Genomic DNA, 26,198 nt, shown 5'->3' with positions numbered 1-26,198 from the left:
AAAAGTATTTATTCAACATGAGGCACAATACAAATGACATTTTGAATCAATTTTTCTAAAGTCCAAAAAATCTATTTTCTGATGAAAATTGATGATCCGTGACCTGTCGAACTTTCTCCAGATGGTCAGAAATGGTTATTTTTTAATGTTAAATATTTTGGTTGTAAATGACTATTGCATGTGAATTATCACTTCTGAAACAAAAATAAGGGTGTTTAGAGTCATTTTAATGCCTGAAATTGGTCGAAATAGAAGCTTCTGAGTAGGAGAAAAAGTCTGTAAAAATGGCAATTTTGGGCACATTGAGGCTTTAAAAAGTAGTTATTCAACATGAGGCACAATACAAATGACATTTTGAATCAATTTTTCTACAGTCCAAAAAATCTATTTTCTGATGAAAAACGATGATCCGTGACCTGTCGAACTTTGTCCAGATGGTCAGAAATGGTAATTTTTTAATGTAAAATATTTTTACTGTAAATGACTATTGCATGTGAATTATCACTTTTGGAACTAAAATAAGTGTGTTTAGTGTCATTTTAATGCCTGAAATTGGTCGAAATAGAAGCTTCTGAGTAGGAGAAAAAGTCTGTAAAAATGGCAATTTTGGTCACATTGAGGCTTTAAAAAGTAATTTTTCAACATGAGGTACAATCCAAATGATATTTTGAATCTATTTTTCTACAGTCCAAAAAATCAATTTTCTGATGAAAAACGATGATCGGTGACCTGTCGAACTTTGTGCAGATGGTCAGAAATGGTCATTTTTTAATGTTAAATATTTTGACTGTAAATGACTATTGCATGTGAATTATCACTTCTGAAACAAAAATAAGGGTGTTTAGAGTCATTTTAATGCCTGAAATTGGTCGAAATAGAAGCTTCTGAGTAGGAGAAAAAGTCTGTAAAAATGGCAATTTTGGTCACATTGTGGCTTTAAAAAGTAGTTATTCAACATGAGGCACAATACAAATGACATTTTGAATCAATTTTTCTACAGTCCAAAAAATCTATTTTCTGATGAAAAACGATGATCCGTGACCTGTCTAACTTTGTCCAGATGGTCAGAAATGGGAATTTTTTAATGTTAAATATTTTGACTGTCAATGACTATTGCATGTGAATTATCACTTCTGAAACTAAAATAGGTGTGTTTAGAGTCATTTTAATGCCTGAAATTGGTCGAAATAGAAGCCTCTGAGTAGGAGAAAAAGTCTGTAAAAATGGCAATTTTGGTCACATTGAGGCTTTAAAAAGTAGTTATTCAACATGAGGCACAATACAAATGACATTTTGAATCAATTTTTCTACAGTCCAAAAAATCTTTTTTCTGATGAAAAACGATGATCCGTGACCTGTCGAACTTTGTCCAGATGGTCAGAAATGGTGATTTTTTAATGTTAAATATTTTGACTGTAAATGACTATTGCATGTGAATTATCACTTTTGGAACTAAAATAAGTGTGTTTAGAGTCATTTTAATGCCTGAAATTGATCGAAATAGAAGCTTCTGAGTAGGAGAAAAAGTCTGTAAAAATGGCAATTTTGGTCACATTGAGGCTTTAAAAAGTAGTTATTCAACATGAGGCACAATCCAAATGACATTTTGAATCAATTTTTCTACAGTCCAAAAAATCAATTTTCTGATGAAAAACGATGATCCGTGACCTGTCTAACTTTATCCAGATGGTCAGAAATGGTAATTTTTTAATGTTAAATATTTTGACTGTAAATGACTATTGCATGTGAATTATCACTTCTGAAACAAAAATAAGGGTGTTTAGAGTCATTTTAATGCCTGAAATTGGTCGAAATAGAAGCTTCTGAGTAGGAGAAAAAGTCTGTAAAAATGGCAATTTTGGGCACATTGAGGCTTTAAAAAGTAGTTATTCAACATGAGGCACAATACAAATGACATTTTGAATCAATTTTTCTACAGTCCAAAAAATCTATTTTCTGATGAAAAACTATGATCCGTGACCTGTCGAACTTTGTCCAGATGGTCAGAAATGGTAATTTTTTAATGTAAAATATTTTTACTGTAAATGACTATTGCATGTGAATTATCACTTTTGGAACTAAAATAAGTGTGTTTAGTGTCATTTTAATGCCTGAAATTGGTCGAAATAGAAGCTTCTGAGTAGGAGAAAAAGTTTGTAAAAATGGCAATTTTGGTCACATTGAGGCTTTAAAAAGAAATTTTTCAACATGAGGTACAATCCAAATGATATTTTGAATCTATTTTTCTACAATCCAAAAAATCAATTTTCTGATGAAAAACGATGATCCGTGACCTGTCGAACTTTGTGCAGATGGTCAGAAATGGACATTTTTTAATGTTAAATATTTTGACTGTAAATGACTATTGCATGTGAATTATCACTTCTGAAACAAAAATAAGGGTGTTTAGAATCATTTTAATGCCTGAAATTGGTCGAAATAGAAGCCTCTGAGTAGGAGAAAAAGTCTGTAAAAATGGCAATTTTGGGCACATTGAGGCTTTAAAAAGTAGTTATTCAACATGAGGCACAATACAAATGACATTTTGAATCAATTTTTCTACAGTCCAAAAAATCTATTTTCTGATGAAAAACGATGATCCGTGACCTGTCGAACTTTGTCCAGATGGTCAGAAATGGTAGTTTTTTAATGTAAAATATTTTTACTGTAAATGACTATTGCATGTGAATTATCACTTTTGGAACTAAAATAAGTGTGTTTAGTGTCATTTTAATGCCTGAAATTGGTCGAAATAGAAGCTTCTGAGTAGGAGAAAAAGTCTGTAAAAATGGCAATTTTGGTCACATTGAGGCTTTAAAAAGTAATTTTTCAACATGAGGTACAATCCAAATGACATTTTGAATCTATTTTTCTACAGTCCAAAAAATCAATTTTCTGATGAAAAACGATGATCCGTGACCTGTCGAACTTTGTGCAGATGGTCAGAAATGGACATTTTTTAATGTTAAATATTTCGACTGTAAATGACTATTGCATGTGAATTATCACTTCTGAAACAAAAATAAGGGTGTTTAGAATCATTTTAATGCCTGAAATTGGTCGAAATAGAAGCCTCTGAGTAGGAGAAAAAGTCTGTAAAAATGGCAATTTTGGTCACATTGAGGCTTTAAAAAGTAGTTATTCAACATGAGGCACAATACAAATGATATTTTGAATCAATTTTTCTAAAGTCCAAAAAATCTATTTTCTGATGAAAAACGATGATCCGTGACCTGTCGAACTTTCTCCAGATGGTCAGAAATGGTAATTTCTAATGTTTAATTTTTGGACTGTAAATGACTATTGCATGTGAGTTATAACTTTTGGAACTAAAATATGTTTGTTTAGAGTCATTTTAATGCCTGAAATTGGTTGAAATAGAAGCTTCCGAGTAAGAGAAAAAGTCTGTAAAAATGGCAATTTTGGTCACATTGAGGCTTTAAAAAGTAGTTATTCAACATGAGGCACAATACAAATGACATTTTGAATCAATTTTTCTAAAGTCCAAAAAATCTATTTTCTGATGAAAAACGATGATCCGTGACCTGTCGAACTTTCTCCAGATGGTCAGAAATGGTTTTTTTTTAATGTTTAATTTTTGGACTGTAAATGACTATTGCGTGTGAGTTATAACTTTTGGAACTAAAATAAGTGTGTTTAGAGTCATTTTAATGCCTGAAATTGGTTGAAATAGAAGCTTCCGAGTAAGAGAAAAAGTCTGTAAAAATGGCAATTCTGGTCACATTGAGGCTTTAAAATGTAGTTATTCAACATGAGGCACAATACAAATGACATTTTGAATAAAAAATTTTAAAGTCCAAAAAATAAATTTTCTGATGAAAAACGATGACACGTGACCTGTCGAACTTTGTCCAGATGGTCAGAAATGGTAAGTTTTTTAATGTTAAATATTTTGACTGTAAATGGCTATTGCATGTGAATTATCACTTCTGAAACTAAAATAAGTGTGTTTAGAGTCATTTAAATGCCTGAAATTGGTTGAAATAGAAGCTTCCAAGTAAGAGAAAAAGTCTGTAAAAATGGCAATTTTGGTCACATTGAGGCTTTAAAAAGTAGTTATTCAACATGAGGCACAATACAAATGACATATTGAATCAATTTTTCTAAAGTCCCAAAAATCTATTTTCTGATGAAAAACGATGATCCGTGACCTGTCGAACTTTCTCCAGATGGTCAGAAATGGTATTTTTTTAATGTTTAATTTTTGGACTGTAAATGACTAATGCATGTGAGTTATAACTTTTGGAACTAAAATAAGTGTGTTTAGAGTCATTTTAATGCCTGAAATTGGTTGAAATAGAAGCTGCCGAGTAAGAGAAAAAGTCTTTAAAAATGGCAATTTTGGTCACATTGAGGCTTTAAAACGTAGTTATTCAACATGAGGCACAATACAAATGACATTTTGAATCAATTTTTTTAAAGTCCAAAAAATAAATTTTCTGATGAAAAACGATGACACGTGACCTGTCGAACTTTGTCCAGATGGTCAGAAATGGTAAGTTTTTTAATGTTAAATATTTTGACTGTAAATGACTATTGCATGTGAATTATCACTTCTGAAACTAAAATAAGTGTGTTTAGAGTCATTTAAATGCCTGAAATTGGTTGAAATAGAAGCTTCCGAGTAAGAGAAAAAGTCTGTAAAAATGGCAATTTTGGTCACATTGAGGCTTTAAAAAGTAGTTATTCAACATGAGGCACAATACAAATGACATTTTGAATCAATTTTTCTAAAGTCCAAAAAATCTATTTTCTGATGAAAAACGATGATCCGTGACCTGTCGAACTTTCTCCAGATGGTCAGAAATGGTAATTTTTTAATGTTTAATTTTTGGACTGTAAATGACTATTGCATGTGAGTTATAACTTTTGGAACTAAAATAAGTGTGTTTAGAGTCATTTTAATGCCTGAAATTGGTTGAAATAGAAGCTTCCGAGTAAGAGAAAAAGTCTGTAAAAATGGCAATTTTGGTCACATTGAGGCTTTAAAAAGTAGTTATTCAACATGAGGCACAATACAAATGACATTTTGAATCAATTTTTCTAAAGTCCAAAAAATCTATTTTCTGAGGAAAAACGGTAATCCGTGACCTGTCGAACTTTCTCCAGATGGTCAGAAATGGTAATTTTTTAATGTTTAATTTTTGGACTGTAAATGACTATTGCATGTGAGTTATAACTTTTGGAACTAAAATAAGTGTGTTTAGAGTCATTTTAATGCCTGAAATTGGTTGAAATAGAAGCTTCCGAGTAAGAGAAAAAGTCTGTAAAAATGGCAATTTTGGTCACATTGAGGCTTTAAAAAGTAGTTATTCAACATGAGGCACAATACAAATGACATTTTGAATCAATTTTTCTAAAGTCCAAAAAATCTATTTTCTGATGAAAAACGGTAATCCGTGACCTGTCGAACTTTCTCCAGATGGTCAGAAATGGTAATTTTTTAATGTTTAATTTTTGGACTGTAAATGACTATTGCATGTGAGTTATAAATTTTGGAACTAAAATAAGTGTGTTTAGAGTCATTTTAATACCTGAAATTGGTTGAAATAGAAGCTTCTGAGTAGGAGAAAAAGTCTGTAAAAATGGCAATTTTGGGCACATTGAGGCTTTAAAAGTAGTTATTCAACATGAGGCACAATACAAATGACATTTTGAATCAATTTTTCTACAGTCCAAAAAATCTATTTTCTGATGAAAAACGATGATCCGTGACCTGTCGAACTTTGTCCAGATGGTCAGAAATGGTAATTTTTTAATGTAAAATATTTTTACTGTAAATGACTATTGCATGTGAATTATCACTTTTGGAACTAAAATAAGTGTGTTTAGTGTCATTTTGATGCCTGAAATTGGTCGAAATAGAAGCTTCTGAGTAGGAGAAAAAGTCTGTAAAAATGGCAATTTTGGTCACATTGAGGCTTTAAAAAGTAATTTTTCAACATGAGGTACAATCCAAATGGCATTTTGAATCTATTTTTCTACAGTCCAAAAAATCAATTTTCTGATGAAAAACGATGATCCGTGACCTGTCGAACTTTCTCCAGATGGTCAGAAATGGTAATTTCTAATGTTTAATTTTTGGACTGTAAATGACTATTGCATGTGAGTTATAACTTTTGGAACTAAAATATGTTTTTTTAGAGTCATTTTAATGCCTGAAATTGGTTGAAATAGAAGCTTCCGAGCAAGAGAAAAAGTCTGTAAAAATGGCAATTTTGGTCACATTGAGGCTTTAAAAAGTAGTTATTCAACATGAGGCACAATACAAATGACATTTTGAATCAATTTTTCTAAAGTCCAAAAAATCTATTTTCTGATGAAAAACGATGATCCGTGACCTGTCGAACTTTCTCTAGATGGTCAGAAATGGTAATTTTTTAATGTTTAATTTTTGGACTGTAAATGACTATTGCATGTGAGGTATAACTTTTGGAACTAAAATAAGTGTGTTTAGAGTAATTTTAATGCCTGAAATTAGTTGAAATAGAAGCTTCAGAGTAAGAGAAAAAGTCTGTAAAAATGGCAATTTTGGTCACATTGAGGCTTTAAAACGTAGTTATTCAACATGAGGCACAATACAAATGACATTTTGAATCAATTTTTCTTAAAGTCCAAAAAAAAAATTTTCTGATAAAAACGATGACACGTGGCCTGTCGAACTTTCTCCAGATGGTCAGAAATGGTAATTTTTTAATGTTAAATATTTTGGTTGTGAATGACTATTGCATGTGAATTATCACTTCTGAAACTAAAATAAGTGTGTTTAGAGTCATTTAAATGCCTGAAATTGGTTGAAATAGAAGCTTCCGAGTAAGAGAAAAAGTCTGTAAAAATGGCAATTTTGGTCACATTGAGGCTTTAAAAAGTAGTTATTCAACATGAGGCACAATACAAATGACATTTTGAATCAATTTTTCTAAAGTCCAAAAAATCTATTTTCTGATGAAAAACGATGATCCGTGACCTGTCGAACTTTCTCCAGATGGTCAGAAATGGTATTTTTTTAATGTTTAATTTTTGGACTGTAAATGACTATTGCATGTGAGTTATAACTTTTGGAACTAAAATAAGTGTGTTTAGAGTCATTTTAATGCCTGAAATTGGTTGAAATAGAAGCTTCCGAGTAAGAGAAAAAGTCTGTAAAAATGGCAATTCTGGTCACATTGAGGCTTTAAAACGTAGTTATTCAACATGAGGCACAATACAAATGACATTTTGAATACATTTTTTTAAAGTCCAAAAAATAAATTTTCTGATGAAAAACGATGACACGTGACCTGTCGAACTTTGTCCAGATGGTCAGAAATGGTAAGTTTTTTAATGTTAAATATTTTGACTGTAAATGACTATTGCATGTGAATTATCACTTCTGAAACTAAAATAAGTGTGTTTAGAGTCATTTAAATGCCTGAAATTGGTTGAAATAGAAGCTTCCGAGTAAGAGAAAAAGTCTGTAAAAATGGCAATTTTGGTCACATTGAGGCTTTAAAAAGTAGTTATTCAACATGAGGCACAATACAAATGACATTTTGAATCAATTTTTCTAAAGTCCCAAAAATCTATTTTCTGATGAAAAACGATGATCCGTGACCTGTCGAACTTTCTCCAGATGGTCAGAAATGGTAATTTTTTAATGTTTAATTTTTGGACTGTAAATGACTATTGCATGTGAGTTATAACTTTTGGAACTAAAATAAGTGTGTTTAGAGTCATTTTAATGCCTGAAATTGGTTGAAATAGAAGCTTCCGAGTAAGAGAAAAAGTCTGTAAAAATGGCAATTTTGGTCACATTGAGGCTTTAAAAAGTAGTTATTCAACATGAGGCACAATACAAATGACATTTTGAATCAATTTTTCTAAAGTCCAAAAAATCTATTTTCTGATGAAAAACGGTGATCCGTGACCTGTCGAACTTTCTCCAGATGGTCAGAAATGGTAATTTTTTAATGTTTAATTTTTGGACTGTAAATGACTATTGCATGTGAGTTATAACTTTTGGAACTAAAATAAGTGTGTTTAGAGTCATTTTAATGCCTGAAATTGGTTGAAATAGAAGCTTCCAAGTAAGAGAAAAAGTCTGTAAAAATGGCAATTTTGGTCACATTGAGGCTTTAAAAAGTAGTTATTCAACATGAGGCACAATACAAATGACATTTTGAATCAATTTTTCTAAAGTCCAAAAAATCTATTTTCTGATGAAAAACGGTAATCCGTGACCTGTCGAACTTTCTCCAGATGGTCAGAAATGGTAATTTTTTAATGTTTAATTTTTGGACTGTAAATGACTATTGCATGTGAGTTATAAATTTTGGAACTAAAATAAGTGTGTTTAGAGTCATTTTAATACCTGAAATTGGTTGAAATAGAAGCTTCTGAGTAGGAGAAAAAGTCCGTAAAAATGGCAATTTTGGGCACATTGAGGCTTTAAAAGTAGTTATTCAACATGAGGCACAATACAAATGACATTTTGAATCAATTTTTCTACAGTCCAAAAAATCTATTTTCTGATGAAAAACGATGATCCGTGACCTGTCGAACTTTGTCCAGATGGTCAGAAATGGTAATTTTTTAATGTAAAATATTTTTACTGTAAATGACTATTGCATGTGAATTATCACTTTTGGAACTAAAATAAGTGTGTTTAGTGTCATTTTGATGCCTGAAATTGGTCGAAATAGAAGCTTCTGAGTAGGAGAAAAAGTCTGTAAAAATGGCAATTTTGGTCACATTGAGGCTTTAAAAAGTAATTTTTCAACATGAGGTACAATCCAAATGACATTTTGAATCTATTTTTCTACAGTCCAAAAAATCAATTTTCTGATGAAAAACGATGATCCGTGACCTGTCGAACTTTGTGCAGATGGTCAGAAATGGACATTTTTTTATGTTAAATATTTTGACTGTAAATGACTATTGCATGTGAATTATCACTTCTGAAACAAAAATAAGGGTGTTTAGAGTCATTTTAATGCCTGAAATTGGTTGAAATAGAAGCTTCCGAGTAAGAGAAAAAGTCTGTAAAAATGGCAATTTTGGTCACATTGAGGCTTTAAAAAGTAGTTATTCAACATGAGGCACAATACAAATGACATTTTGAATCAATTTTTCTAAAGTCCAAAAAATCTATTTTCTGATGAAAAACGATGATCCGTGACCTGTCGAACTTTCTCTAGATGGTCAGAAATGGTAATTTTTTAATGTTTAATTTTTGGACTGTAAATGACTATTGCATGTGAGGTATAACTTTTGGAACTAAAATAAGTGTGTTTAGAGTAATTTTAATGCCTGAAATTAGTTGAAATAGAAGCTTCAGAGTAAGAGAAAAAGTCTGTAAAAATGGCAATTTTGGTCACATTGAGGCTTTAAAACGTAGTTATTCAACATGAGGCACAATACAAATGACATTTTGAATCAATTTTTCTTAAAGTCCAAAAAATAAATTTTCTGATGAAAAACGATGACACGTGGCCTGTCGAACTTTCTCCAGATGGTCAGAAATGGTAATTTTTTAATGTTAAATATTTTGGTTGTGAATGACTATTGCATGTGAATTATCACTTTTGGAACTAAAATAAGTGTGTTTAGAGTCATTTAAATGCCTGAAATTGGTTGAAATAGAAGCTTCCGAGTAAGAGAAAAAGTCTGTAAAAATGGCAATTTTGGTCACATTGAGGCTTTAAAAAGTAGTTATTCAACATGAGGCACAATACAAATGACATTTTGAATCAATTTTTCTAAAGTCCAAAAAACCTATTTTCTGATGAAAAACGATGATCCGTGACCTGTCGAACTTTCTCCAGATGGTCAGAAATGGTAATTTTTTAATGTTTAATTTTTGGACTGTAAATGACTAATGCATGTGAGTTATAACTTTTGGAACTAAAATAAGTGTGTTTAGAGTCATTTTAATGCCTGAAATTGGTTGAAATAGAAGCTTCCGAGTAAGAGAAAAAGTCTGTAAAAATGGCAATTTTGGTCACATTGAGGCTTTAAAAAGTAGTTATTCAACATGAGGCACAATACAAATGACATTTTGAATCAATTTTTCTAAAGTCCAAAAAATCTATTTTCTGATGAAAAACGATGATCCGTGACCTGTTGAACTTTCTCCAGATGGTCAGAAATGGTATTTTTTTAATGTTTAATTTTTGGACTGTAAATGACTATTGCATGTGAGTTATAACTTTTGGAACTAAAATAAGTGTGTTTAGAGTCATTTTAATGCCTGAAATTGGTTGAAATAGAAGCTTCCGAGTAAGAGAAAAAGTCTGTAAAAATGGCAATTCTGGTCACATTGAGGCTTTAAAACGTAGTTATTCAACATGAGGCACAATACAAATGACATTTTGAATACATTTTTTTAAAGTCCAAAAAATAAATTTTCTGATGAAAAACGATGACACGTGACCTGTCGAACTTTGTCCAGATGGTCAGAAATGGTAAGTTTTTTAAAGTTAAATATTTTGACTGTAAATGACTATTGCATGTGAATTATCACTTCTGAAACTAAAATAAGTGTGTTTAGAGTCATTTAAATGGCTGAAATTGGTTGAAATAGAAGCTTCCGAGTAAGAGAAAAAGTCTGTAAAAATGGCAATTTTGGTCACATTGAGGCTTTAAAAAGTAGTTATTCAACATGAGGCACAATACAAATGACATTTTGAATCAATTTTTCTAAAGTCCCAAAAATCTATTTTCTGATGAAAAACGATGATCCGTGACCTGTCGAACTTTCTCCAGATGGTCAGAAATGGTAATTTTTTAATGTTTAATTTTTGGACTGTAAATGACTATTGCATGTGAATTATAACTTTTGGAACTAAAATAAGTGTGTTTAGAGTCATTTTAATGCCTGAAATTGGTTGAAATAGAAGCTTCTGAGTAGGAGAAAAAGTCTGTAAATATGGCAATTTTGGTCACATTGAGGCTTTAAAAAGTAGTTATTCAACATAAGGCACAATCCAAATGACATTTTGAATCAATTTTTCTACAGTCCAAAAAATCAATTTTCTGATGAAAAACGATGATCCGTGACCTGTCTAACTTTGTCCAGATGGTCAGAAATGGTAATTTTTTAATATTAAATATTTTGACTGTAAATGACTATTGCATGTGAATTATCACTTCTGAAACTGAAATAAGTGTGTTTAGAGTCATTTTAATGCCTGAAATTAGTCGAAATAGAAGCCTCTGAGTAGGAGAAAAAGTCTGTAAAAATGGCAATTTTGGTCACATTGAGGCTTTAAAAAGTACTTATTCAACATGAGGCACAATACAAATGACATTTTGAATCAATTTTTCCAAAGTCCAAAAAATCTATTTTCTGATGAAAAACGATGATCCGTAACCTGTCGAACTTTCTCCAGATGGTCAGAAATGGTAATTTTTTAATGTTTAATTTTTGGACTGTAAATGACTATTGCATGTGAGTTATAACTTTTGGAACTAAAATAAGTGTGTTTAGAGTCATTTTAATGCCTGAAATTGGTTGAAATGGAAGCTTCCGAGTAAGAGAAAAAGTCTGTAAAAATTGCAATTTTGGTCACATTGAGGCTTTAAAAAGTAGTTATTCAACATGAGGCACAATACAAATGACATTTTGAATCAATTTTTCTAAAGTCCAAAAAATCTATTTTCTGATGAAAAACGAGGATCCGTAACCTGTCGAACTTTCTCCAGATGGTCAGAAATGGTTATTTTGTAATGTTTAATTTTTGGACTGTAAATGACTATTGCATGTGAGTTATATCTTTTGGAACTAAAATAAGTGTGTTTAGAGTCATTTTCATGCCTGAAATTGGTTGAAATAGAAGCTTCAGAGTAAGAGAAAAAGTCTGTAAAAATGGCAATTTTGGTCACATTGAGGCTTTAAAAAGTAGTTATTCAACATGAGGCACAATACAAATGACATTTTGAATCAATTTTTCTAAAGTCCAAAAAATCTATTTTCTGATGAAAAACGATGATCCCGTAACCTGTCGAACTTTCTCCAGATGGTCAGAAATGGTAATTTTTTAATGTTTAATTTTTGGACTGTAAATGACTATTGCATGTGAGTTATAACTTTTGGAACTAAAATAAGTGTGTTTAGAGTCATTTTAATGCCTGAAATTAGTTGAAATAGAAGCTTCCGAGTAAGAGAAAAAGTCTGTAAAAATTGCAATTTTGGTCACATTGAGGCTTTAAAAAGTAGTTATTCAACATGAGGCACAATACAAATGACATTTTGAATCAATTTTTCTAAAGTCCAAAAAATCAATTTTCTGAAAAAAAACCATGACCCGTGACCTGTCGAACTTTCTCCAGATGGTCAGAAATGGTAATTTTTTTAATGTTAAATATTTTGATTGTAAATGACAATTTCATGTGAATTATAACTTTTGGAACTAAAATAAGTTTGTTTAGAGTCATTTTAATGCCTGAAATTGGTCGAAATAGAAGCATCTGAGTAGGAGAAAAAGTCTGTAAAAATGGCAATTTTGGTCATATTGAGGCTTTAAAAAGTAGTTATTCAACATTAGGCACAATCCAAATGACATTTTGAATCAATTTTTCTACAGTCCAAAAAATCAATTTTCTGATGAAAAACGATGATCCGTGACCTGTCTAACTTTGTCCAGATGGTCAGAAATGGGAATTTCTTAATGTTAAATATTTTGACTGTCAATGACTATTGTATGTGAATTATCACTTCTGAAACTAAAATAAGTGTGTTTAGAGTCATTTTAATGCCTGAAATTGGTCGAAATAGAAGCCTCTGAGTAGGAGAAAAAGTCTGTAAAAATTGCAATTTTGGTCACATTGAGGCTTTAAAAAGTAGTTATTCAACATGAGGCACAATACAAATGACATTTTGAATCAATTTTTCTAAAGTCCAAAAAATAAATTTTCTGATGAAAAACGATGAACCGTGACCTGTCGAACTTTCTCCAGATGGTCAGAAATGGTAATTTTGTAATGTTTAATTTTTGGACTGTAAATGACTATTGCATGTGAGTTATAACTTTTGGAACTAAAATAAGTGTGTTTAGAGTCATTTTAATGCCTGAAATTGGTTGAAATAGAAGCTTCCGAGTAAGAGAAAAAGTTTGTAGAAATGGCAATTTTGGTCACATTGAGGCTTTAAAAAGTAGTTATTCAACATGAGGCACAATACAAATGACATTTTGAATAAATTTTTCTAAAGTCCAAAAAATCTATTTTCTGATGAAAAACGATGATCCCGTAACCTGTCGAACTTTCTCCAGATGGTCAGAAATGGTAATTTTTTAATGTTTAATTTTTGGACTGTAAATGACTATTGCATGTGAATTATCACTTTTGGAACTAAAATAAGTGTGTTTAGTGTCATTTTGATGCCTGAAATTGGTCGAAATAGAAGCTTCTGAGTAGGAGAAAAAGTCTGTAAAAATGGCAATTTTGGTCACATTGAGGCTTTAAAAAGTAATTTTTCAACATGAGGTACAATCCAAATGACATTTTGAATCTATTTTTCTACAGTCCAAAAAATCAATTTTCTGATGAAAAACGATGATCCGTGACCTGTCGAACTTTGTGCAGATGGTCAGAAATGGACATTTTTTTATGTTAAATATTTTGACTGTAAATGACTATTGCATGTGAATTATCACTTCTGAAACAAAAATAAGGGTGTTTAGAGTCATTTTAATGCCTGAAATTGGTTGAAATAGAAGCTTCCGAGTAAGAGAAAAAGTCTGTAAAAATGGCAATTTTGGTCACATTGAGGCTTTAAAAAGTAGTTATTCAACATGAGGCACAATACAAATGACATTTTGAATCAATTTTTCTAAAGTCCAAAAAATCTATTTTCTGATGAAAAACGATGATCCGTGACCTGTCGAACTTTCTCTAGATGGTCAGAAATGGTAATTTTTTAATGTTTAATTTTTGGACTGTAAATGACTATTGCATGTGAGGTATAACTTTTGGAACTAAAATAAGTGTGTTTAGAGTAATTTTAATGCCTGAAATTAGTTGAAATAGAAGCTTCAGAGTAAGAGAAAAAGTCTGTAAAAATGGCAATTTTGGTCACATTGAGGCTTTAAAACGTAGTTATTCAACATGAGGCACAATACAAATGACATTTTGAATCAATTTTTCTTAAAGTCCAAAAAATAAATTTTCTGATGAAAAACGATGACACGTGGCCTGTCGAACTTTCTCCAGATGGTCAGAAATGGTAATTTTTTAATGTTAAATATTTTGGTTGTGAATGACTATTGCATGTGAATTATCACTTTTGGAACTAAAATAAGTGTGTTTAGAGTCATTTAAATGCCTGAAATTGGTTGAAATAGAAGCTTCCGAGTAAGAGAAAAAGTCTGTAAAAATGGCAATTTTGGTCACATTGAGGCTTTAAAAAGTAGTTATTCAACATGAGGCACAATACAAATGACATTTTGAATCAATTTTTCTAAAGTCCAAAAAACCTATTTTCTGATGAAAAACGATGATCCGTGACCTGTCGAACTTTCTCCAGATGGTCAGAAATGGTAATTTTTTAATGTTTAATTTTTGGACTGTAAATGACTAATGCATGTGAGTTATAACTTTTGGAACTAAAATAAGTGTGTTTAGAGTCATTTTAATGCCTGAAATTGGTTGAAATAGAAGCTTCCGAGTAAGAGAAAAAGTCTGTAAAAATGGCAATTTTGGTCACATTGAGGCTTTAAAAAGTAGTTATTCAACATGAGGCACAATACAAATGACATTTTGAATCAATTTTTCTAAAGTCCAAAAAATCTATTTTCTGATGAAAAACGATGATCCGTGACCTGTCGAACTTTCTCCAGATGGTCAGAAATGGTATTTTTTTAATGTTTAATTTTTGGACTGTAAATGACTATTGCATGTGAGTTATAACTTTTGGAACTAAAATAAGTGTGTTTAGAGTCATTTTAATGCCTGAAATTGGTTGAAATAGAAGCTTCCGAGTAAGAGAAAAAGTCTGTAAAAATGGCAATTCTGGTCACATTGAGGCTTTAAAACGTAGTTATTCAACATGAGGCACAATACAAATGACATTTTGAATACATTTTTTTAAAGTCCAAAAAATAAATTTTCTGATGAAAAACGATGACACGTGACCTGTCGAACTTTGTCCAGATGGTCAGAAATGGTAAGTTTTTTAAAGTTAAATATTTTGACTGTAAATGACTATTGCATGTGAATTATCACTTCTGAAACTAAAATAAGTGTGTTTAGAGTCATTTAAATGCCTGAAATTGGTTGAAATAGAAGCTTCCGAGTAAGAGAAAAAGTCTGTAAAAATGGCAATTTTGGTCACATTGAGGCTTTAAAAAGTAGTTATTCAACATGAGGCACAATACAAATGACATTTTGAATCAATTTTTCTAAAGTCCCAAAAATCTATTTTCTGATGAAAAACGATGATCCGTGACCTGTCGAACTTTCTCCAGATGGTCAGAAATGGTAATTTTTTAATGTTTAATTTTTGGACTGTAAATGACTATTGCATGTGAATTATAACTTTTGGAACTAAAATAAGTGTGTTTAGAGTCATTTTAATGCCTGAAATTGGTTGAAATAGAAGCTTCTGAGTAGGAGAAAAAGTCTGTAAATATGGCAATTTTGGTCACATTGAGGCTTTAAAAAGTAGTTATTCAACATAAGGCACAATCCAAATGACATTTTGAATCAATTTTTCTACAGTCCAAAAAATCAATTTTCTGATGAAAAACGATGATCCGTGACCTGTCTAACTTTGTCCAGATGGTTAGAAATGGTAATTTTTTAATATTAAATATTTTGACTGTAAATGACTATTGCATGTGAATTATCACTTCTGAAACTGAAATAAGTGTGTTTAGAGTCATTTTAATGCCTGAAATTAGTCGAAATAGAAGCCTCTGAGTAGGAGAAAAAGTCTGTAAAAATGGCAATTTTGATCACATTGAGGCTTTAAAAAGTACTTATTCAACATGAGGCACAATACAAATGACATTTTGAATCAATTTTTCCAAAGTCCAAAAAATCTATTTTCTGATGAAAAACGATGATCCGTAACCTGTCGAACTTTCTCCAGATGGTCAGAAATGGTAATTTTTTAATGTTTAATTTTTGGACTGTAAATGACTATTGCATGTGAGTTATAACTTTTGGAACTAAAATAAGTGTGTTTAGAGTCATTTTAATGCCTGAAATTGGTTGAAATGGAAGCTTCCGAGTAAGAGAAAAAGTCTGTAAAAATTGCAATTTTGGTCACATTGAGGCTTTAAAAAGTAGTTATTCAACATGAGGCACAATACAAATGACATTTTGAATCAATTTTTCTAAAGTCCAAAAAATCTATTTTCTGATGAAAAACGAGGATCCGTAACCTGTCGAACTTTCTCCAGATGGTCAGAAATGGTTATTTTGTAATGTTTAATTTTTGGACTGTAAATGACTATTGCATGTGAGTTATATCTTTTGGAACTAAAATAAGTGTGTTTAGAGTCATTTTCATGCCTGAAATTGGTTGAAATAGAAGCTTCAGAGTAAGAGAAAAAGTCTGTAAAAATGGCAATTTTGGTCACATTGAGGCTTTAAAAAGTAGTTATTCAACATGAGGCACAATACAAATGACATTTTGAATCAATTTTTCTAAAGTCCAAAAAATCTATTTTCTGATGAAAAACGATGATCCCGTAACCTGTCGAACTTTCTCCAGATGGTCAGAAATGGTAATTTTTTAATGTTTAATTTTTGGACTGTAAATGACTATTGCATGTGAGTTATAACTTTTGGAACTAAAATAAGTGTGTTTAGAGTCATTTTAATGCCTGAAATTAGTTGAAATAGAAGCTTCCGAGTAAGAGAAAAAGTCTGTAAAAATTGCAATTTTGGTCACATTGAGGCTTTAAAAAGTAGTTATTCAACATGAGGCACAATACAAATGACATTTTGAATCAATTTTTCTAAAGTCCAAAAAATCAATTTTCTGAAAAAAAACCATGACCCGTGACCTGTCGAATTTTCTCCAGATGGTCAGAAATGGTAATTTTTTTAATGTTAAATATTTTGATTGTAAATGACAATTTCATGTGAATTATAACTTTTGGAACTAAAATAAGTTTGTTTAGAGTCATTTTAATGCCTGAAATTGGTCGAAATAGAAGCATCTGAGTAGGAGAAAAAGTCTGTAAAAATGGCAATTTTGGTCATATTGAGGCTTTAAAAAGTAGTTATTCAACATTAGGCACAATCCAAATGACATTTTGAATCAATTTTTATACAGTCCAAAAAATCAATTTTCTGATGAAAAACGATGATCCGTGACCTGTCTAACTTTGTCCAGATGGTCAGAAATGGGAATTTCTTAATGTTAAATATTTTGACTGTCAATGACTATTGCATGTGAATTATCACTTCTGAAACTAAAATAAGTGTGTTTAGAGTCATTTTAATGCCTGAAATTGGTCGAAATAGAAGCCTCTGAGTAGGAGAAAAAGTCTGTAAAAATTGCAATTTTGGTCACATTGAGGCTTTAAAAAGTAGTTATTCAACATGAGGCACAATACAAATGACATTTTGAATCAATTTTTCTAAAGTCCAAAAAATAAATTTTCTGATGAAAAACGATGAACCGTGACCTGTCGAACTTTCTCCAGATGGTCAGAAATGGTAATTTTGTAATGTTTAATTTTTGGACTGTAAATGACTATTGCATGTGAGTTATAACTTTTGGAACTAAAATAAGTGTGTTTAGAGTCATTTTAATGCCTGAAATTGGTTGAAATAGAAGCTTCCGAGTAAGAGAAAAAGTTTGTAGAAATGGCAATTTTGGTCACATTGAGGCTTTAAAAAGTAGTTATTCAACATGAGGCACAATACAAATGACATTTTGAATAAATTTTTCTAAAGTCCAAAAAATCTATTTTCTGATGAAAAACGATGATCCCGTAACCTGTCGAACTTTCTCCAGATGGTCAGAAATGGTAATTTTTTAATGTTTAATTTTTGGACTGTAAATGACTATTGCATGTGAGTTATAACTTTTGGAACTAAAATAAGTGTGTTTAGAGTCATTTTAATGCCTGAAATTGGTTGAAATAGAAGCTTCAGAGTAAGAGAAAATGTCTGTAAAAATTGCAATTTTGGTCACATTGAGGCTTTAAAAAGTAGTTATTCAACATGAGGCACAATACAAATGACATTTTGAATCAATTTTTCTAAAGTCCAAAAAATAAATTTTCTGATGAAAAACGATGAACCGTGACCTGTCGAACTTTCTCCAGATGGTAAGAAATGGTAATTTTTTAATGTTTAATTTTTGGACTGTAAATGACTATTGCATGTGAATTATAACTTTTGGAACTAAAATAAGTGTGTTTAGAGTCATTTTAATGCCTGAAATTGGTTGAAATGGAAGCTTCCGAGTAAGAGAAAAAGTCTGTAAAAATTGCAATTTTGGTCACATTGAGGCTTTAAAAAGTAGTTATTCAACATGAGGCACAATACAAATGACATTTTGAATCAATTTTTCTAAAGTCCAAAAAATCTATTTTCTGATGAAAAACGAGGATCCGTAACCTGTCGAACTTTCTCCAGATGGTCAGAAATGGTTATTTTGTAATGTTTAATTTTTGGACTTTAAATGACTATTGCATGTGAGTTATAACTTTTGGAACTAAAATAAGTGTGTTTAGAGTCATTTTCATGCCTGAAATTGGTTGAAATAGAAGCTTCCGAGTAAGAGAAAAAGTCTGTAAAAATGGCAATTTTGGTCACATTGAGGCTTTAAAAAGTAGTTATTCAACATGAGGCACAATACAAATGACATTTTGAATCAATTTTTCTAAAGTCCAAAAAATCTATTTTCTGATGAAAAACGATGATCCCGTAACCTGTCGAACTTTCTCCAGATGGTCAGAAATGGTAATTTTTTAAATGTTTAATTTTTGGACTGTAAATGACTATTGCATGTGAGTTATAACTTTTGGAACTAAAATAAGTGTGTTTAGAGTCATTTTAATGCCTGAAATTAGTTGAAATAGAAGCTTCCGAGTAAGAGAAAAAGTCTGTAAAAATTGCAATTTTGGTCACATTGAGGCTTTAAAAAGTAGTTATTCAACATGAGGCACAATACAAATGACATTTCGAATCAATTTTTCTAAAGTCCAAAAAATCAATTTTCTGATAAAAAACGATGACCCGTGACCTGTCGAACTTTCTCCAGATGGTCAGAAATGGTAATTTTTTTAATGTTAAATATTTTGATTGTAAATGACAATTGCATGTGAATTATAACTTTTGGAACTAAAATAAGTTTGTTTAGAGTCATTTTAATGCCTGAAATTGGTCGAAATAGAAGCATCTGAGTAGGAGAAAAAGTCTGTAAAAATGGCAATTTTGGTCATATTGAGGCTTTAAAAAGTAGTTATTCAACATGAGGCACAATCCAAATGACATTTTGAATCAATTTTTCTACAGTCCAAAAAATCAATTTTCTGATGAAAAACGATGATCCGTGACCTGTCTAACTTTGTCCAGATGGTCAGAAATGGGAATTTCTTAATGTTAAATATTTTGACTGTCAATGACTATTGCATGTGAATTATCACTTCTGAAACTAAAATAAGTGTGTTTAGAGTCATTTTAATGCCTGAAATTGGTCGAAATAGAAGCCTCTGAGTAGGAGAAAAAGTCTGTAAAAATTGCAATTTTGGTCACATTGAGGCTTTAAAAAGTAGTTATTCAACATGAGGCACAATACAAATGACATTTTGAATCAATTTTTCTAAAGTCCAAAAATAAATTTTCTGATGAAAAACGATGAACCGTGACCTGTCGAACTTTCTCCAGATGGTCAGAAATGGTAATTTTGTAATGTTTAATTTTTGGACTGTAAATGACTATTGCATGTGAGTTATAACTTTTGGAACTAAAATAAGTGTGTTTAGAGTCATTTTAATGCCTGAAATTGGTTGAAATAGAAGCTTCCGAGTAAGAGAAAAAGTCTGTAAAAATGGCAATTTTCGTCACATTGAGGCTTTAAAAAGTAGTTATTCAACATGAGGCACAATACAAATGACATTTTGAATAAATTTTTCTAAAGTCCAAAAAATCTATTTTCTGATGAAAAACGATGATCCCGTAACCTGTCGAACTTTCTCCAGATGGTCAGAAATGGTAATTTTTTAATGTTTAATTTTTGGACTGTAAATGACTATTGCATGTGAGTTATAACTTTTGGAACTAAAATAAGTGTGTTTAGAGTCATTTTAATGCCTGAAATTGGTTGAAATAGAAGCTTCCGAGTAAGAGAAAAAGTCTGTAAAAATTGCAATTTTGGTCACATTGAGGCTTTAAAAAGTAGTTATTCAACATGAGGCACAATACAAATGACATTTTGAATCAATTTTTCTAAAGTCCAAAAAATAAATTTTCTGATGAAAAACGATGAACCGTGACCTGTCGAACTTTCTCCAGATGGTAAGAAATGGTAATTTTTTAATGTTTAATTTTTGGACTGTAAATGACTATTGCATGTGAATTATAACTTTTGGAACTAAAATAAGTGTGCTTAGAGTCATTTTAATGCCTGAAATTGGTTGAAATAGAAGCTTCCGAGTAAGAGAAAAAGTCTGTAAAAATGGCAATTTTGGTCACATTGAGGCTTTAAAAAGTAGTTATTCAACATGAGGCACAATACAAATGACAGTTTGAATCAATTTTTCTACAGTCCAAAAAATCTATTTTCTGATGAAAAACGATGATCCGTGACCTGTCTAACTTTGTCCAGATGGTCAGAAATGAGAATTTTTTAATGTTAAATATTTTGACTGTCAATGACTATTGCATGTGAATTATCACTTCTGAAACTGAAATAAGTGTGTTTAGAGTCATTTTAATGCCAGAAATTGGTCGAAATAGAAGCCTCTGAGTGGGAGAAAAAGTCTGTAAAAATGGCAATTTTGGTCACATTGAGGCTTTAAAAAGTAGTTATTCAACATGAGGCACAATACAAATGACATTTTGAATCAATTTTTCTAAAGTCCAAAAAATCAATTTTCTGATGAAAAACGACCCGTGACCTGTCGAACTTTCTCCAGATGGTCAGAAATGGTAATTTTTTTAATGTTAAATATTTTGATTGTAAATGACAATTGCATGTGAATTATAACTTTTGGAACTAAAATAAGTGTGTTTAGAGTCATTTTAATGCCTGAAATTGGTTGAAATAGAAGCTTCCGAGTAAGAGAAAAAGTCTGTAAAAATGGCAATTTTGGTCACATTGAGGCTTTAAAAAGTAGTTATTCAACATGAGGCACAATACAAATGACATTTTGACTCAATTTTTCTACAGTCCAAAAAATCTATTTTCTGATGAAAAAGGATGACCTGTGACCTGTCGAACTTTGTCCAGATGGTCAGAAATGGTGATATTTTAATGGTAAATATTTTGACTGTAAATGACTATTGCATGTGAATTATCACTTTTGGAACTAAAATAAGTGTGTTTAGAGTCATTTTAATGCCTGAAATTGGTTGAAATAGAAGCTTCTGGGTAGGAGAAAAAGTCTGTAAATATGGCAATTTTGGTCACATTGAGGCTTTAAAAAGTAGTTATTCAACATGAGGCACAATCCAAATGACATTTTGAATCAATTTTTCTACAGTCCAAAAAATCAATTTTCTGATGAAAAACGATGATCCGTGACCTGTTTAACTTTGTCCAGATGGTCAGAAATGGTAATTTTTTAATATTAAATATTTTGACTGTAAATGACTATTGCATGTGAATTATCGCTTCTGAAACTGAAATAAGTGTGTTTAGAGTCATTTTAATGCCTGAAATTAGTCGAAATAGAAGCCTCTGAGTAGGAGAAAAAGTCTGTAAAAATGGCAATTTTGGTCACATTGAGGCTTTAAAAAGTAGTTATTCAACATGAGGCACAATACAAATGACATTTTGAATCAATTTTTCTAAAGTCCAAAAAATCTATTTTCTGATGAAAAACGATGATCCGTGACCTGTCGAACTTTCTCCAGATGGTCAGAAATGGTAATTTTTTAATGTTTAATTTTTGGACTGTAAATGACTATTGCATGTGAGTTATAACTTTTGGAACTAAAATAAGTGTGTTTAGAGTCATTTTAATGCCTGAAATTCGTTGAAATAGAAGCTTCCGAGTAAGAGAAAAAGTCTGTAAAAATGGCAATTTTGGTCACATTGAGGCTTTAAAAAGTAGTTATTCAACATGAGGCACAATACAAATGACATTTTGAATCAATTTTTCTAAAGTCCAAAAAATCTATTTTCTGATGAAAAACGATGATCCGTGACCTGTCGAACTTTCTCCAGATGGTAAGAAATGGTAATTTTTTAATGTTTAATTTTTGGACAGTAAATGACTATTGCATGTGAATTATAACTTTTGGAACTAAAATAAGTGTGTTTAGAGTCATTTTAATGCCTGAAATTGGTTGAAATAGAAGCTTCTGAGTAGGAGAAAAAGTCTGTAAATATGGCAATTTTGGTCACATTGAGGCTTTAAAAAGTAGTTATTCAACATGAGGCACAATCCAAATGACATTTTGAATCAATTTTTCTACAGTCCAAAAAATCAATTTTCTGATGAAAAACGATGATCCGTGACCTGTCTAACTTTGTCCAGATGGTCAGAAATGGTAATTTTTTAATATTAAATATTTTGACTGTAAATGACTATTGCATGTGAATTATCGCTTCTGAAACTGAAATAAGTGTGTTTAGAGTCATTTTAATGCCTGAAATTGGTCGAAATAGAAGCCTCTGAGTAGGAGAAAAAGTCTGTAAAAATGGCAATTTTGGTCACATTGAGGCTTTAAAAAGTAGTTATTCAACATGAGGCACAATACAAATGACATTTTGAATCAATTTTTCTAAAGTCCAAAAAATCTATTTTCTGATGAAAAACGATGATCCGTGACCTGTCGAACTTTCTCCAGATGGTCAGAAATGGTAATTTTTTAATGTTTAATTTTTGGACTGTAAATGACTATTACATGTGAGTTATAACTTTTGGAACTAAAATAAGTGTGTTTAGAGTCATTTTAATGCCTGAAATTGGTTGAAATAGAAGCTTCCGAGTAAGAGAAAAAGTCAGTAAAAATTGCAATTTTGGTCACATTGAGGCTTTAAAAAGTAGTTATTCAACATGAGGCACAATACAAATGACTTTTTGAATCAATTTTTCTAAAGTCCAAAAAATAAATTTTCTGATGAAAAACGAACCGTGACCTGTCGAACTTTCTCCAGATGGTAAGAAATGGTAATTTTTTAATGTTTAATTTTTGGACTGTAAACGACTATTGCATGTGAATTATAACTTTTGGAACTAAAATAAGTGTGTTTAGAGTCATTTTAATGCCTGAAATTGGTTGAAATAGAAGCTTCTGAGTAGGAGAAAAAGTCTGTAAATATGGCAATTTTGGTCACATTGAGGCTTTAATAGTAGTTATTCAACATGAGGCACAATCCAAATGACATTTTGAATCAATTTTTCTACAGTCCAAAAAATCAATTTTCTGATGAAAAACGATGATCCGTGACCTGTCTAACTTTGTCCAGATGGTCAGAAATGGTAATTTTTTAATATTAAATATTTTGACTGTAAATGACTATTGCATGTGAATTATCGCTTCTGAAACTGAAATAAGTGTGTTTAGAGTCATTTTAATGCCTGAAATTGGTCGAAATAGAAGCCTCTGAGTAGGAGAAAAAGTCTGTAAAAATGGCAATTTTGGTCACATTGAGGCTTTAAAAAGTAGTTATTCAACATGAGGCACAATACAAATGACATTTTGAATCAATTTTTCTAAAGTCCAAAAAATCTATTTTCTGATGAAAAAGGATGACCCGTGACCTGTCGAACTTTGTCCAGATGGTCAGAAATGGTGATATTTTAATGGTAAATATTTTGACTGTAAATGACTATTGCATGTGAATTATCACTTTTGGAACTAAAATAAGTGTGTTTAGAGTCATTTTAATGCCTGAAATTGGTTGAAATAGAAGCTTCTGAGTAGGAGAAAAAGTCTGTAAATATGGCAATTTTGGTCACATTGAGGCTTTAAAAAGTAGTTATTCAACATGAGGCACAATCCAAATGACATTTTGAATCAATTTTTCTACAGTCCAAAAAATCAATTTTCTGATGAAAAACGATGATCCGTGACCTGTCTAACTTTGTCCAGATGGTCAGAAATGGTAATTTTTTAATATTAAATATTTTGACTGTAAATGACTATTGCATGTGAATTATCGCTTCTGAAACTGAAATAAGTGTGTTTAGAGTCATTTTAATGCCTGAAATTGGTCGAAATAGAAGCCTCTGAGTAGGAGAAAAAGTCTGTAAAAATGGCAATTTGGGTCACATTGAGGCTTTAAAAAGTAGTTATTCAACATGAGGCACAATACAAATGACATTTTGAATCAATTTTTCTAAAGTCCAAAAAATCTATTTTCTGATGAAAAACGATGATCCGTGACCTGTCGAACTTTCTCCAGATGGTCAGAAATGGTAATTTTTTAATGTTTAATTTTTGGACTGTAAATGACTATTGCATGTGAGTTATAACTTTTGGAACTAAAATAAGTGTGTTTAGAGTCATTTTAATGCCTGAAATTGGTTGAAATAGAAGCTTCAGAGTAAGAGAAAAAGTCTGTAAAAATTGCAATTTTGGTCACATTGAGGCTTTAAAAAGTAGTTATTCAACATGAGGCACAATACAAATGACTTTTTGAATCAATTTTTCTAAAGTCCAAAAAATAAATTTTCTGATGAAAAACGATGAACCGTGACCTGTCGAACTTTCTCCAGATGGTAAGAAATGGTAATTTTGTAATGTTTAATTTTTGGACTGTAAATGACTATTGCATGTGAATTATAACTTTTGGAACTAAAATAAGTGTGTTTAGAGTCATTTTAATTCCTGAAATTGGTTGAAATAGAAGCTTCTGAGTAGGAGAAAAAGTCTGTAAATATGGCAATTTTGGTCACATTGAGGCTTTAAAAAGTAGTTATTCAACATGAGGCACAATCCAAATGACATTTTGAATCAATTTTTCTACAGTCCAAAAAATCAATTTTCTGATGAAAAACGATGATCCGTGACCTGTCTAACTTTGTCCAGATGGTCAGAAATGGTAATTTTTTAATATTAAATATTTTGACTGTAAATGACTATTGCATGTGAATTATCGCTTCTGAAACTGAAATAAGTGTGTTTAGAGTCATTTTAATGCCTGAAATTGGTCGAAATAGAAGCCTCTGAGTAGGAGAAAAAGTCTGTAAAAATGGCAATTTTGGTCACATTGAGGCTTTAAAAAGTAGTTATTCAACATGAGGCACAATACAAATGACATTTTGAATCAATTTTTCTAAAGTCCAAAAAATCAATTTTCTGATAAAAAACGATGACCCGTGACCTGTCGAACTTTCTCCAGATGGTCAGAAATGGTAATTTTTTTAATGTTAAATATTTTGATTGTAAATGACAATTGCATGTGAATTATAACTTTTGGAACTAAAATAAGTTTGTTTAGAGTCATTTTAATGCCTGAAATTGGTCGAAATAGAAGCATCTGAGTCGGAGAAAAAGTCTGTAAAAATGTCAATTTTGGTCATATTGAGGCTTTAAAAAGTAGTTATTCAACATGAGGCACAATCCAAATGACATTTTGAATCAATTTTTCTACAGTCCAAAAAATCAATTTTCTGATGAAAAACGATGATCCGTGACCTGTCTAACTTTGTCCAGATGGTCAGAAATGGGAATTTCTTAATGTTAAATATTTTGACTGTCAATGACTATTGCATGTGAATTATCACTTCTGAAACTAAAATAAGTGTGTTTAGAGTCATTTTAATGCCTGAAATTGGTCGAAATAGAAGCCTCTGAGTAGGAGAAAAAGTCTGTAAAAATTGCAATTTTGGTCACATTGAGGCTTTAAAAAGTAGTTATTCAACATGAGGCACAATACAAATGACATTTTGAATCAATTTTTCTAAAGTCCCAAAAATAAATTTTCTGATGAAAAACGATGAACCGTGACCTGTCGAACTTTCTCCAGATGGTCAGAAATGGTAATTTTGTAATGTTTAATTTTTGGACTGTAAATGACTATTGCATGTGAGTTATAACTTTTGGAACTAAAATAAGTG

This window comes from Triturus cristatus, chromosome 2_2 (genome assembly GCF_964204655.1).
Source record: "Triturus cristatus chromosome 2_2, aTriCri1.1, whole genome shotgun sequence".
NCBI lineage: Eukaryota > Metazoa > Chordata > Amphibia > Caudata > Salamandridae > Triturus > Triturus cristatus.
This window is presented reverse-complemented; position numbering follows the sequence as displayed.